A 15,627-nucleotide genomic window follows, 5' to 3' on the forward strand; every position below is an offset into this window, starting at 1 on the left:
GGGCACCAAAACACAGGCCCTGAAGAAGCAAGTGCACAGGAGCCTGCTGCCTCTGCTCTTCCACTGGCATGACGAGATCCCCCGTGTGGCCCAGGTATGGATGTGTAACGGGACGGGTCGTTGGAGGAGGGCGATGCGGACGCCCTGTGAGTGGGCGTGAGCATGAGGAGCAAGGGCTGCTGGCAGTGGGAGCCTTTGAAGGTGGGTGGGCTGGAGGTGCCAGGTGCTGAGGCTGCAGAGCGCCCCCTTGCTGTTTGCACCAGGCGCAGCAGTGCCTTCGTCTTCCTGCCATGCCTCCACCTGCAGCACCATACACCTGCGGGGGTGGTTGCCCCACATGTCTGCCCGGGGCACGGAACATGCTGGCAGAGGCAGTTGCCAGCTGCTCCCTCTTGCCATTGTGGGCGAGGAAAGGCCCCGAGGAGGCCTTGCCAAGAGGAGGGGCACGGTGGGGGTTGTGCGCTGGGCTGCGGTGGCATCAGCAGGTCTGTGCTGCTGTGCAGGCCTCTCAGGAAGCCCTGCTTGGTGCTGCCAAGTTCCTGAGGTGGGAGCAGCTGAGGCAGCTGGCTGAGACAGCGCAGAGCTGGAGGATCGGCGAGTGCCTGGTAAGGATGGCCCCCAAAGCCCCCAGAGGCAGCCTGGGCAAGGCCTGTGCCCCTGCATGGCCAGGGTGTGTGTGTGGGGGGGGGGAGTGGGGGGGGCAGGCAGCCGTGTGCCTCGCCACGGCTGGTGCCCAGAGGTGCCAGCCTGGGGCAGCACTCCCGCCGCCCTTGTCCAGCACACTGCCCCAACGGGCTCTTCTCTAGGTTGCTGTGCCCTCACTGAGCCCTGGGATGCTAAAGCGAGTGGTGGGTGGAGGGAGTGGCTGGCTGGGTGGGGAGGGTGTGCGCCCAGCCTGTGGCCTTGTGCTCTGCCCAGCTGGCGAGGGGCAGGAGAAGATCGGAAGAATACCTGCGCCAGAGCCTGCTGTACTTGGAGAGCCCCCAGGAGTGCTTGCGAGAGATGGCTGTGCGGTTCCTTGGTGAGCTCCAAGCCCTGCGGACCCTCTCTGCACTGGGGCAGCTTAGCGCTAGCCCTGGGGGAAGGGTGGTGTGGGGAGCAGGATTGGTGAGGGGCTGTGCGTGTGCCTAGGGCTCGTCGGGCAGAGCATGAGGGGCCAGAGCAAGAAGAAGGTGGAGGACATCTGCGAGGGTGAGTGAGGGCAGCAGGGTGTGAGGCAGGGCTGGCGGGGAGGAAGACAGAGGCTGGGCAGTGAGCTGCAATGCCTGGCGCAGGCCAGGAGGGCTCTGCTCCCCGTGCGGCTCAGAGGCGGTGCGGGTAGAGTCGCGAGAAGATTTCAGGGGCCTTTGGGACATTCCTGGCCAGCAAGTCCCAGCTGATCCATGTGTCCCTTCTGCTGCCTCCTGTCTGTGGGAAGAGGTGGGTGGGACAGGCCATGTCGTCCCCAGGAAGGGCTGCCTGGGGTCTGTGCAGATATGGGGGCTTGATCTCTGCTCTGGCTCTTTCTCTCAGCGCTTCAAGGCTTGGAGGAGGACGTCAGCCCGTCCATCTGTTCCCTGGCCACGCAAACCATCCTGCTCCTGAGAGCTCCAGGGAAGACGTCTGCGTCTGGAGGCGGCCACGAAGGCCTGGGCTGGCAGCTGAGGAGAGCGTGGCAGAGGTGGCACTGGCCTCTGCGAGGTGGCTGCGTTTGCTGCTAGAGCTCGGCTGCCTCCTGATGCCGGGCTGCTCTCCCCCGAAGGACCACCGGCGTGTGGGGGCAAGTTGTGGGTGGGGGCGTTGCTGGCCTCTCTCCCTGCCCGCAGGACAGCTGCAGCCCTCAGGCCCAGCCCGTGCCAGGCTTGTGCCGCCAGCCCACCGTCTGCTGGGTTTTTCCAAAAGAAGCCGCCCAGTCTCTTCGCCACGTGCCAGTGTCTTGTCTTTGCGCAAACCAATCGGTGGAGAAGGAGGCTGAACCTAGAGGAGCTCCAGAGACCCCTTCCAACCACAACCGCAGCCGCTCTGTGCCCCTGTGAGATTTTGCCAGGGCAAAATCTCACACCTCTAGCACCGAACCCCAACCTCAGCCACACACTCCAGGCTGGTCGCAGGTGCCAAAGCCAGAGGCCTGTGGGGCACAGGGGACTTCTCTTTTCTGGGGGCCCTGCAATGCTTTGCTTTCCTCCTTCTAAGCATCCTTGGCCCTGCTGGCCCTGCTGGTCCCCTGCTCCCCCGCCCCGGGGGCAGCAAGCCAAGCATCAGGCGCCTGCTCACACCAGCAACAACGGGCCCTAGGTCGTCAAAGAACCTTGGCATGGGTGTGGTGGGGCTGGCGACAGCAGCAGGGTTGGACGAGACTGGAGATTTCCCCCAGGGCTGGCCCACCCTGGAGCTCAGAGAGAGCTGTACTCCCGCTGTGGGGACTGGGCTGACCTTTCCTGATACAAAGCTGGGGTGCCACAGCCCTCGTCCCTGAACGCTGCTCTCTCCCCCCAGCTGCCGGACCCATGCCAAAGCCATCTGTGGGCAGGGGAAGGGTGTCGTTTGCGAGCAGCCACCAGAAGAAGCTGTTCTCCTGGCCTGGCTCTGCCCTCTGCAAAGCCCCCCAGCAGGCAGCGCACTAGAGCAACCTGCCCTAGCTGGCCCTGCTCGAGAAGGCGGCTTAGACTGCAGGAGCTCCAGAGACCCCCTTCCAACCGCAACCACTCTGTCATCCTGTGAGGCGGCCAGAGCAAAATCTCACTCCCCCACCACCCAACACCAACCTCAGCCTTAGAGCTGCTTGTAGCAGTTGCCAAAGCCAGAGGCCTGGGGGGGCACAGGGCGCTCCTCCCTTTGGGCTGCCTGCAGTGGTTTTTAGTCCTCCTGAAGCATCCTTGGCCCAAGCACTTTGCGCTCCCCTGCTGCTCCCCTGGGGGCAGCAGGCCAAGCACCGAGGCCTGCGCTCACCAGCAGCTTCCACAAAGGCCAAGGCGGTGCCAAACCCCTTCCTCTGCTTCTCTGCTCTCTGGTGCCTGCCCTCCTGCGGGTGCACGTGGCACAGGTGCCCCCGGACTTTCTCATCAAGGCAGGGTTGGCCTCCAGCCAGCAGAGCACCTTGCAGCAGCTACCACAGCTGCACCCATCCCAGCAGCCTGTCCCCAGGGCAGCGGAGGGTGTTTGGCCCAGCTCCTGCAAGAGCCATGCCAGGGGCCTCAGGGGCCTGAGACCTGGCTGGCTGCATTTGGCCTCTTCTCCACCAACTCAAGCCTCGCTGCACTGCTCCAGCTTGTGCTAAGAACTCCTGCGGCAGTTCCTGGGTGTTCACCTCCCAGTGGATTTCAGCCCAGCTGCTCAGCAGGTCTCCGCTTCCCCCTCCAAGGCCCAGACCAAGGCCCGCCTCCTGGCGGCACAACAAGGCCTGGCAAGAGGCACATGACCCTTCGGGTCCTGCCAAGGCTTCCTGCTCCCTGGAGGTTGGACTGGACACTGGGATCGCGCTCCCCTCTCCCAGAGCAGCCTCCTCCCTAAGGACCCAGACAGCAGCGCTCGCAGCAGCCCCTTTCATCTCCCGGCACCCCCGGAGCCACGCTGCAGCTGGGATTGCGTGGGCAGGCAGAGAAAAGCCTCTCGCTCTCTTCCACACCTTGCGTTTCTTCTCTGCTCTCTCGTCCTTGTGCCCGTGCTCCTGCTTCTTTCAGCCTGCTGGCCGTTGCCCTGGGCAGAGCATGCTGCAGCTGCTGCCTCTGCAGCACCAGCCGCCTGCACCCATCGCACAGGGCCAACAACAACCGCCCCCCCCTCCCCCCCAACCACCACCACCCACCACCTCGCTCATGGGGGCCTAGCGCATGCTCCCGGCATCCCCGGGCCTCCAGCAAGCAGCAAGGGATCCCTTCCGGGACCTCCACTTAGGACACACAGGGCACAGCCACTCCTCCACCACCTGGGGGCTCAGACCTCCCTCACTTTTTGCCCGGTGCCTCGCAGCCTGTCCCTGGGCACCACTGGGCACAGTCTGCCTCCAGCCTCTTGACACCCTCCCGCCACAGATTCATCCCCATTGAGAAGACCTTCCTCTGCCTGGCTTTTGCAGTCACGAGGCCTGAAGAGCCCCCGTTGTGGAGGGGCTGGAGCCTCTAGTGTCTGTGCAGAGCTCTGGCCTCTGATGCCGTGGTGCTGGCATGGGCACGTCCTGCGGCGCCTGGCCACAGGCACTCACAGCCCTTGGTGTGCAAAGGGAAGCTCAGCGCTTCCTCAGTCCCTAGCTGGGTCGTCCTGCTGGGCTGCTGCACTCTTTCCCAGTCTACTGCCCAGGGCTCCAGACTGATTCGCTCTCATCTCTCAAGTCAGACACTGAGCTGCTCTCCTGAGTGCTGCGACTGAGGCTGCATCAGGACCAGCACTCTCCGCTTAGCTAATGCACCAGCTTCCTGCAGCTGAACGCGGCGGACAAGAGCTACCCCTCTTCCTTGCAGACTTGCACTTGAGTAACAGAATCGCTCCGCAAAACACGCAGAACTTCTCAGAGGCAGCAGCCAGCGCTTAAACTCTGCTTTCTTTGCAACTTACAGGCCTTGCATTAATCTGTCTAGTTTCATCGGCAAGAAGCCAAGGGAATTGGGAAAGACATGTCCAAGTTTCTTTGCACCTAGAGCTCCTGCAAATACCCGGTCCTCTCAACGCCAGCACTGAACAGCTCGTGTTGTGCTTTAAGCCGGTATCAGTTCTTGCCAATTCCAGGAGCCGTGTGGATCCAGTTCTGTTTGCACCTCCGAGGGAAGTTTCTCTCAGGACCTTTCCTGATACAAAGCTGGGGTGCCACAGCCCTCGTCCCTGAACGCTGCTCTCTCCCCCCAGCTGCCGGACCCATGCCAAAGCCATCTGTGGGCAGGGGAAGGGTGTCGTTTGCGAGCAGCCACCAGAAGAAGCTGTTCTCCTGGCCTGGCTCTGCCCTCTGCAAAGCCCCCCAGCAGGCAGCAAAATTAATGCAACACGAACGCGAATGCAAACGTGACCACAAAGCGCTTGGCTGCCAGGGAAGCGGGCAGGCCGGTGGGGATGGCGAAGTTCAGTCCTTTGCAGAAAGAGCAGGAGCAGCCCACCGACGCGAGGTCCTCCTTGGTGCCCGCTACCAAGTAGCCCAAGGGAAGGGACCGAGGCTGCTCAGCCGCTGCTCTGTACCCGCTCACAGGCAGAAAGGCAGCAAGGCCTCAGGGTGCCTTTTGGGCTGTGCCAGATCCTTCCTTGTGCAGTCCTGGGGCCTCCACGTGGCTTTTGGTGCATCGTCGGGGCCTCCGTGTGGCTTTGGAGGCACCAGAGGGACCTCTGTGTGCTTTATGGTGGACCCCGGGGGACGTCTAGGTGCCCCTTGGTGACCCTGATCCCCCCACGGCAGGGAGACGGGGGCCAGCACAGCCCTGGGTGGCCGCTGTCCCTGGGGCCAGGGAGGCGGGTCCCTACCAGGGCAGCACGGGGGGGCCCTGGCGCGCAGCAGAAACCCACACAAGGCGACGGCGGGAGGCCGGCGAAGGGCGCCTGGACGTGACAGGCGCTGGGGAGAAAGGCAGCCCCAGGTGAGGCCCTGGACCCTTGTGGAGGGGCAGCAGGAGGGGCTGAGCCCGTGGCCTCAAGCTGCCCTGCCAGGGCTCGGCTCTGGGCGCCCACTGGCCCAGCCCCTGCTGCCAGCAGCGCGCCCCACGCCGCTTCGTGGGGACACCTCCTCCGGCCGCTGGGCACCGATGCTGCTGCCAGAGGCCAAGCCAGCCCCAGCCCGGCCCCCGGGCAGCTCGGGGTGGGGGGCAGCGCACCAAGAGCCTGGTGGTGGGCCCCAGGGGGCAAACAACCACCCACCCCGCACGCTAAGGTAGATGGGGGACCCCACCAGGACGCTTGTCGGGTGTCGCCGTTCGGGAGGGTGCGTGATGGCCCCAGGGAACCCAGGCCGCCAGTGCAGACGCCTGGGTTTGTCTGTGCCCCGCAGGGGTGGCTGGCGGGGGTGATGGAGCAGCCGCCAGGGTGCCCGGGGAGGAGAGGTGCCCTTCGGGGCTGGTGCCCTTCCCCGCGGTGCCGGGGTGTCCCCGCGGGGCGCTTGCTGGGCTGGCTGAGGACGGGGTCGGGAGCAGCGGTGGCGGGGACAAGAAGAGGAGGGGAGCGGCCCGGAGGGCCCCAGGCGCCACGGGGGCCGGGCGCCCCGAGGACAGAGAGAGGTGTGGCAGGGGGCGAGCCGGCCCGGCACCCCCGAGGGGACCCGGCCTGCCCCTGCCCAGGCCGGGGCCGGGGCCGGGGCCGGGGCCAGCCCGCCCCAGGGTGACAGTGGGGGCCCTTTGTGACCGCGCTCCTGTGACAGCCCGCGGCCTCGCCCGGCGCCGGAGGCCTCGGCCCCGCAGTGTCCGGCTGGCCGGTGACGGGAGCGGGCGGGAGCACGCGGGCTGGTCCAGGAGCCTCCCGAGCACACCCCGCACTCTCCCTGCCGCCCCCGGGCAGCCTCGCGCAGCCTCTGCCGCCTCGCCTGCCATGGCGCGGAGACCCCCCAGCCGCCCCAGGACGGCCTGGGAGGCCGAGGACGAGGAGGACGGGGCCCCGGCCGAGGGCCGTCGCCAGCTGGAGCCCCGGCAGGGCCACGCGCCCCCGGCGCTGCCGACGGGTGAGCACGCGGCCCCCGACGCTGGGCCGGCCGGGGCCGCCAGCCCGCCCTGCGCTGCCCGGCTCCCACCTGCCCGTCGCCAGCCCCTTCCCGCCGGGCGCGCTCGCACCTTTCCCCCGCGCTGGCTCCGGTGCTGCCCCCGGCCGCCGGGCGCCTGCCGGCCGCCCCGAGCCCGGCCGCATGGGGCCTCTGCGCCCCAGCGGCCCGCCCGGCTGGGCTCGCTGTGCCGGGCAGCGGCGGGCGCTGGGGCCGGGGCTCGGCGCTCTCCGCCCCGAGCCCGGCCGCCCTGCACCTCGCCCTGCTCTCTGTCTCCCTCAGTGCCCGGCCCGGCTCTGCCCAGCGAGGAGGCCCGAGCCCTGGAGCGCCTGCGCGCCTTCCTGCGGCACCGCGGACAGGTGAGGGGCGCCACGGCCTCTGGGCTGCGCCCGCCTCTCCCCGCGGCGGCCGGGGCTGCGCCCTGCTCGGCACCCGCAGGGCTGCTGGCCGCGGGCGGCTGCCCCCGGCGCCCCACACCTGGCTGCGGGCCCTGCGCCGCCCGGGCTGCTGGCCGGGCCTCTGCCCCTCTGACGCTCTCCGCTGCTCTCTGCTCCCGGCAGCAGGCCGAGGCCGAGAAGCTGAGGTTCCTGGCCTGCGTCTGCAGCCTCTGCACCGCGGCCAGCTCCAGCGCGGCGCTGCGGCAGGAGCTGTGCCCGTGCAGCCTGGACCTGGCAGAGTCCCTGGAGGTGAGGGGAGGGGGCCCTGCAGCAGGGCGGGAGCGGGGGGCGCGGGCCCACCGCTGAGGGCCGGAGGCGGGGGTCTGAGCGTGGCAGCTGGGGGGCCCCGGCTGGGGGCGCAGCCCTGGCCAGCGTGGGGCTGCAGGAGGCACTGCGGAGCCGGGCGAGCGGGGCCCTGGGCAGCCAGGGGGCCGCCCGGGGGGTCCGTGCTGGCAGGGGGCACCTGGGCTCTGCCAGCCCTGCAGCCTGATCGCTGGCCCCCGGCACCTCCCGAGGCCCCTTCTGCTTGTGCTCTCCAGGTGCTGCTGCAAGAGGAGCCCACCGACCACCTGGGCACCGCCGTGCGGCAGCAAGTCATGCTGGCCATCAGCGCCATGAGGTAGCTGCCCGAGCCGCTGGCCTGGCCAGGGCCTGCGTGGCCCCAGGTGGCCCCGATGGCCCCAGGGCTAGCGGGGAGCCATCCGCCGTCCTGCAGGCGTCTGCCAGTGCCGTCGGCTGGGCCTGCGCCGGGCCCGACCGTGGTGGAGACGGGAGGGCAGAGAGGGCCCTGGGGCTACCGTGCGTCTCCTGGGCTTTCCCCCAAAGGGTGAGGCAGGCCCTGGAGAGGGCCTGGGGCCCCAGCTGCCAGGAGGGTCCTCTGTCCCTGGGCTGCCTGCTGGGGGAAGACGTGGCTGCCCGTAGGGCTCCCCCACCCAGTGCGGCTATCACCCGGGAGTCTCCCTGCCCCAGGTCTGCGTCCACCTTCCCAGGGCGTCCAGGTACTGGTGCGGGCGCCAGGGACGGAAAGGCCCCTCTCTGTCCTTGCAGCAAAGTCGGGCTGGTTCCGGAGAGCAGAAGGAAGAGCCTGCTGCATGCCTGCTTCTGCAGCATCTTCTGCCTGCCTCCCAGCGAGGACCTGCAGAGCCTGGATGCTGCCCTCTACTCCAAGGTATGCGCTGGATGGCGGAGGGTGGCCCGGCAGGCTGTGGGGGCTGCTCCCTGGCTACCCCGCGCTGAGAGACAAGCGTAAGCTGCAAGCCAGGGCACGATCCCAGCTTGCCTTTCCCACCCCCATCCCTTCTTTGCCTTCTTTGCGCTGGGCAGGGCCACGGGCAGTGCCGCCAGGCTGGGCCCTCGGCAGCAGCTCCCCTGCCCTGGGGCCCCTCGCTGGGCTCCGCAGGACCATAGGTGTGCCCCTCAGGCAAGAGGAATTCAAGCCCCTCTCCGGCAGGTAAGGGGCACCAACGAAGAAGCAGCTCAACCCTGTGTCCGTCCCCCTTGCAGGCCCTGGACGCCATGGACAGCATGCTGCAGGTGCTGGCCCTCAGCTGCCCTGCCTCCGGCCTCCTAGAGATGCAGAACATCTTGCAGGTCTGGTATTTGCCAAGAGCGGGCTTCCCACCACCAGTGCCTCAGCCCAAAGGGAAGTTCCCCCCTCAGGTGGACCGCCCTCGCCCAGCAGCAGCTGCAGAGAGCAGGCTGCGGGGAGGGGACCGGCTCCGTCGCGGGAGCAGCGTTGCCCATGGCGCTGTTCTGTGAGCCCAGTGCCTCCTGGCTGCAGTCAGCATGCCTCCCTCCCGCCCCTTTCCTGCAGCGGCAGGGGAAAGCCCCGCCCTCTGCCCCTCGAGGCCAGCACTGCCGCGAGCCTTCCCGGCGCCAAGCAGGGCGAGCAGTTGCAGCCTCCTTCCTCGGCCCCCCCACAGCCGGCAGCTGGCCCTGCCCCCTCTCGGCCCCCCCATCCCTTGTGCTTTCCTCCCCGGGGCTGAGGAAGGCAGCGGCCCCCGGGACCTGCCCTTGCCAGCCCGCAAGCTTTGTTGGTGCGCCTTTGTTGCTGCTGGGCCAGAGGCGCGAGCGGCCAGCGGCAGGGAGGTGCTGGGGAGGCCCCGGAGGGCCAGGTTTGGAAAGGAGCAGGGGCTGCCGTAGGCATGGGCTCCAGCTCTCAGTGTGGCCACAGCAGGCCCGTCGGGGGGCTTTGCCCCACGCATGCCAGCGACTCTGGACGCAAGACCCCCACTCCCAGGCTTGGCTCGTGCTCCGAGGAGCCGAAGCACAAACGTGGCCAGGCATTAAGCAGAGCTGCCTCCCTTGGAGCAGACCAGCAGCTTCTCTCCTCCCAGGTCCTGCTGCCCTTCACCGAGTCCCAGCAAGCAGCTGTGCGTGAGAGGGCCATAGGCCGCATTGCCCGGCTGGCTGGTCTCCTGACGAGCTCTTCCTTGCTGCCGGTAAGGAGCCTGTGGTGCAGGCAGCCTCCAGCCACCCCATCAGCCCTTGTCAGTGGCCCCGAGTGGCCTGCAGCTCCGGGCTCCCTGCGCGGGAAGCCTGGGCAGAGGTTAAGACCCTCAGCAAGACCCTGCCCTGAAGCGGAGATCTTGGCCTGCCTCTTTGGGTGTCGCACTGCAGTCCCTGCTCTCTCAGGAGCCAGCTGTGCCTGCCCTGGGCGCATGCCATGGGCCCCCAGCAGGAGCCTGGCTCAGCAGGGGCCACCAAAGCTCTGGCTGAGGCGGGAGGCAGCCCTGCTTGGAGCGTGGGTTCAGGGCTTTGGTGCCCACTGGTGCCCCTGAGCCGTGGTGCCAGCGCCGCCTGCCTCCTGCAGGCCCGCTGCCGCTTGGAAGGAAGCAGGGCCAGCTCTGCCTGCCACAGACCCAAGTGTTTCCTGATCCTGGGGCAGCTGGTGGGGCAGCTCACCCTGTGCTGCGCCTACAAGGAGCAGGGGAGCAGTCACGGCGCAGCGGAGGCTCTTTGCCACCTCTACAGATTCATCCTGCAGGAAGAGAGTAAGAAGCTGCACTGGGCTGGCTCCTTCCACACACGGGGCCCCACACAGCAGCCACTCATCCAGCTCCCGCTGAGCAGTGGCCTGCAAAGCCTTCAGCAGCACCTGCTGCTCCCAGGCCTCCTGTCTTGCTTCACAGCAGAATGGCCCATCAGAGGCGCTGTGCCTTTCTCTATTCTTGCAAGCCGTTTCCCCTTCCCCCACCTTACCATAGGCCCAGGCCCTCCCTCCCTGCGAGTCCTGCTGCCCAGCCATTTCTGGCCTGTCCTCTTGGTCTGCCAGGGCAGAGTTCTCCCTGGCACCTTCAGTGGGCCACCTCCACCTCTGCAGCCTTGGTGCTGACGGCCCTGCCTTTCCCCTGCTGTGCAGGCAGGAGGCTGTTGCAGGATAGCCCCGAGTACCTAGAGCTCCAAAAGGCCTGGGAAGCTGCCAACACCTTCTGGCTTTTGGAGCCCAAGGAGGCCAGTGAGATCAGCACGGTAAGGAGCGCCTCCCTGGTTGGCACTGGTGGCCGTGGTGTGACTTGAGCGAAGAGAGGGATGGCTAGCGGGTGGGGCTGAGGGGGCCTTGCGGTCACTGGGGAGAGGGCTCGCACTGTGTGCGGGCAGCGCCAGTGCACGGGGACCCGGACCCCAACCGTCCACCTCCTGCCCAGTGCCACCGGCCAGCCCTGCAGAGCCGCTGCTTCCTGCCCCTGCTCCTGACTCTCCGCGGGTGGCTGTGCCAGCAGTGCCCCGCGCATCTCTCGCCAGGATCACTCGCTGCTCAGCCAAGCACTGCTGCCACAGCACTCGGTGTGACGTATGTCTCTTGGCTGCCCTGCTTTGTCCCGCAGATGTTTGGGAAATACCTTCAGCCCTCTGAGAAGACAGACCTCATCCTCGCAGCCCTCAGCGGCATGAGAGCCTGCAGCACCTATGACACGCAGGCAGCCGCTCACATGCTGGATGCTCTTGTGGCGGACGATGCCTGCCTTTTGGAGCATGTAAGTAGCCTGCAGGTGGCGTGGCCGGGGCTCGAGGCCTCCGGGGGCTTGTTTTTGCCCTGACTCCAGGCCTGGCAGGCCCGCCACCCCCTCTGAGGCCAGCACAGAGCGGGGGCAAGGGCAGCCGGTCTTGGAGGGAGCTGGGCAAATTGCTGCCACTCTGACAGCAGCCCCACTCTGAGTCGTGTGCCCTCCAGGTGCCGAAGGTGGTGAGGGGCATGTGGAGCAACGTGCTGCTCATCACAGAGGTGTCTGCGCGGCGCAGCCTGGACAGGGCTCTTCTGCTGCTGACCTGTGCATGTCCAGAGGAGGTGGTCGTGAGCCTCTTGCAGTCTTCCCCCTCATGCGACAGGTAGGGGCCCGCTTGCCTTGAGAGCTCGGGGGCCAGCAGCCTGGAGAGCTCGTGCCCTGCGGGCTGCGGGGCAGGTGGAGATTTTCCGGCCTCTCGTGAGGGGCTGGGCCCTGCTGTTGTCCCCGTGTGCCAGCCCCGGTGCGTCAGGCCGGGCTGCAGCAGCGCAAGCTGAGCAAGTGTGCCGGCCTTCAGCCCCAGAGCCTGGTCGCCTGGCTGCCTGCGTGCCCCACAAGGGACTGGAGCTTGGCCATGGGCTGCGGGGTGGGGCAGAGCCCCCAGGGTGCTGCGGGCAAGGGGCAGTGGGCAGAGGCAGGGCTGGCGGCCAGCCCAGGCCCTCTGCGGCTGCCCAGGCCACAGTGCTGCGGCTGCAGCACCCGCTGAGCGAGAGCTGTGGGCCTGCAGCGCTGCCGCAGCCATGTGGAGGATGCTGCTGTCGAAGCGCGGAGCTGCCGAGAGGGTGCTGCAGGAGCTGCTCAGTGTCCTGCAGGATTGGCCGGTGGACGAGACATGCACGTTGGATGGGGACGACAGAGTCATCGTTTCCCTGGCCGTGAGTTTGTGGACGTAGCCTCGCTCTCCCCTAGAGCTGCCCTGGCCTTGCCCGTCCAGCAAGAAGCCCCAGGTCCATGGGGCACCAGGTCCATGGGGTCCATGTCCACGGCGCGACAGGTCCATGGCTGGCAGGGCTTGTTGTGGCCATGGCCCAAAGAGCTTCCGTGCCTTTGCTCTGGCCACGCAGGCCGGGCAGGCACTCCTGCTTGTCCCAAGGCTCAGGGCAGTGTGTGAGGCTCACCGCCAAGCTCGGGCAGCGCAACAGGCACGTCTCAGCAGCGAGAGCTGTCTCTGGGCTTCTTCTGCAGGCAACGAGAGTGCTCCATGAGATGCTGCAGCAGCCCAGCTGCCAGCACGTGCTGGAGGTGTTCTTCCCCAAGCTCTTCCTGGCGCTGCTCTTCCAGATTTCCTTCTGCGCAGAGCTGACGCCGGAGGAGGCTGAGATGTGCTGGGGGGAACGGCAAGGGGAAGAGTCTGCTCCCGGCAGCCCCGTGAGGTGCTCCATGCCAGCCCTGCTGTGTGTGCTGTGGAGGTGGCGGCAGGGCCAGGGGTGCCAGGGTGACGCGGCCTTTGCTGTGCACGCAGGTTGGCAGTGCAGACCATGAAAGCACTGCTGTGCCGTGCCGGCTACGAGAGTCAGGTGCTGGCCATGGCGAGGAAGGGCGCCTGGGACACGCTCCTCAGCGCGGAGACCTGCCACAGGGGAGTGGGTTTGCTGGCCAGGTGAGAACCCCCTTGTCCCTGCTCTGCCCCAGCATTTCTCCCTTGCACACAGGCTGCCCCGCAGAGCCCCACGGGGCTGCAGCTTGAGGCCTTGTGACGGCGGGCTGGCCGAGTAGAGCAGCCAAGGGAGCTGCCGCTCCATGGCTGCGGGGCTCTGCGAGCCCTGGCTAGAGGGATGGGCTCACAATCACAGACGAGGTGTTTGCCTGGCTGCTCAGAAGTGACAGTGCCTTCTTGCCTCTGCCAGAGAGATGAGGAAGAGCCCAAGACAGCTGCGTCTCTTCCTCTTCCAATGGCTGACAGCGCTGCTGAAACGTGGCGCGGCCCACTGGGAGATGCCTGCCATGGCTTTCCTGGTGGAGGTGAGCCTGATGGCAGGCGGTGCCTCTCGGGGCTGGAGAGGAGCGGAGGAGCAGGCGAGGGCTGTGCGCGGTGCGGCCTGAGGCCCAGGGCAGGGAGTGGGGTGCCAGGGGCTGTCGGCGCTGACGGCTGCCTTTGGGCCGGGCCTGGTGCCCTCGCCCGGAGCTGTTGGTGGGATCGGGCGCTGCCTGAGGCCGGGAGTCCTGCCGACCTCACCGCTTTCTCTGTGCTGTGCTTCAGCTGCTGGCCTGCAGTGACCTTTGCACAGAGGAGGACGACTTGCTGATTCTCTTCTGGAGCTACCTGCGGAGTCACTGGCGGGTGATGCACGGGCTGGCGCTCAGAGGCCTTGTGCTGCTGTGCAAGAGACAGGAGATGGTGAGCAGGGGCCAGCCGGGTGACGGTGCGCAGGCAGCGAGGGGCTGGGCGGTGGGGTGCTGGGCAACAGGGTAGCTGGGACTTTGGTGGGCCTCAGGAGCTGTGGGAGCTGCTGCCCTGTTGGGGCCTGAGCACAGGGCCAGGCTGATGCCGCAGGCAGCTTCCGGGCCGCCAGGCTGCAGCCCCCACCACGCAGGGGCCGCCGCGGGCCGAGTGCCGCCTTGGGGTGTTGCACTGCGTCACAGCCTCTGTGCACAAGCCGGGGGTGTCGGCAGGGCCTTGGCAATGGGGCAGCGAGCCCTGCCAGGAAAGGCGCCTGCTAGGGCTGGGACAGCCCGTGGCCCGGGCAGCTTTGCAGGCAGCGTGGGTTACTAAACCCGCTGCCCGTTCAAGTGTGGCGGAGAAGAGGGCGAGGGGTGAGGTGCAGAGGAGCCGGTGCTGCCCTCTCCTGCCTCGCTCTGCCCCAGCCCTGCCCAGGCCCGTGGCTGTGCCGGTAAAGGCTGCCAGGCAGCAGGTTGCCGCAGTCATCGCCATGGCCGCGTCTGGAAAGGCAGGGGGGAAGCTGGTGTGTAAGAAGGTGAGCCTTTTTGCCAGGGCAGTGGGTTCTTTCTTCAGGCACCGAGGTTGTGTTTCCCCCAGGCCAGAAGAATGCAGTACCTGTGGCCCCTGCTGGTGGGGCACCTGCAGGACGTGGACAGAGACATCAGCGCAAAGGCCCTGCTGGTGCTCAGCAACGTGGTCCACGTCATGGAGAAGCAGGTGGTGGCCCACTTTGCTCCGCTGCTGGCCGAGAAGCTGCTGCCTCTCTTTGATGAGGTAAGGCTGGGGGGAGAGGCGGGGGCCCTGTTGGCGTGTCGGTGAGGCTGTGTGCGGGCTGCGGGCTGTGGTGTGTTGCCGTGTGTGTGTGTGTACCCGCGGCATGGGAATTTGTGCTGGCCAGCAGGGGCCCTGGGTGCTGCCAGGAACGTTTTTGCCCAGTGGCTTTTGGGGTCATTGCGCTGTGCTGCCCGTGGTGCGCTGGCCTGCAGGACTGTGTTGAAGCAGCCCCTTGTCTAGCCTCAGCTGCAGGGTATTGTGCTTGGCCCCTGCAGCCGTGCCCTGTGGCTGCCTCCTTCTGCCGGCCTCTAGAGCTGGCAGCACAGCTCGAGCGCCTGGGCGATGAAGAAAGGCTCTCCAGGAGGGCCAGGCAGGCCGAGCTGAGGGAAGCCTGAAGTCCTGCTGCTGCCCATGCCTGCAGATAGGCCCTCAGTAACGCCAACGTCCCCACAGCCCCAGGAGCCGCTGTGGAGGGCCATCCTGGAGCAGCTCTGTTGGGCCTTGGCCAGGGGTGATGCGGGGAGCGTGGCCAGGGCGAGAGGAGCCCTTCCAGGCGCAGGCTTCTCCGCCAGCTCCGCTCTCCCTGGCCGCAGCATGGTACAGAAGCACGCTGCATCGCCCGGCCTGGGCCGGGGGCCATTTTGCAGTGGGTGCAGACGAGGCCCACAGCTCACTGGTGCGGAGGGAGGGTCCGAAACCTTCATCTCGCCATCAGCCCCACTGACCCCTGTGCTGACTGTGGGCTTGGAGCAGGCAGTGCTGAGGTGCCCCCTTTCCCTTCCCGCCAGGAGCCGGCCTGCGTGCGAGAGCTCTCCATCCGCCTCTTCCAAGAGGTGATGGAGGCTGTGGTGGGCACCAAAACACAGGCCCTGAAGAAGCAAGTGCACAGGAGCCTGCTGCCTCTGCTCTTCCACTGGCATGACGAGATCCCCCGTGTGGCCCAGGTATGGATGTGTAACGGGACGGGTCGTTGGAGGAGGGCGATGCGGACGCCCTGTGAGTGGGCGTGAGCATGAGGAGCAAGGGCTGCTGGCAGTGGGAGCCTTTGAAGGTGGGTGGGCTGGAGGTGCCAGGTGCTGAGGCTGCAGAGCGCCCCCTTGCTGTTTGCACCAGGCGCAGCAGTGCCTTCGTCTTCCTGCCATGCCTCCACCTGCAGCACCATACACCTGCGGGGGTGGTTGCCCCACATGTCTGCCCGGGGCACGGAACATGCTGGCAGAGGCAGTTGCCAGCTGCTCCCTCTTGCCATTGTGGGCGAGGAAAGGCCCCGAGGAGGCCTTGCCAAGAGGAGGGGCACGGTGGGGGTTGTGCGCTGGGCTGCGGTGGCATCAGCAGGTCTGTGCTGCTGTGCAGGCCTCTCAGGAAGCCCTGCTTGGTGCTGCCAAGTTCCTG

Source organism: Struthio camelus, chromosome 15 (assembly GCF_040807025.1).
Source record: "Struthio camelus isolate bStrCam1 chromosome 15, bStrCam1.hap1, whole genome shotgun sequence".
Classification (NCBI taxonomy): Eukaryota; Metazoa; Chordata; class Aves; order Struthioniformes; family Struthionidae; genus Struthio; species Struthio camelus.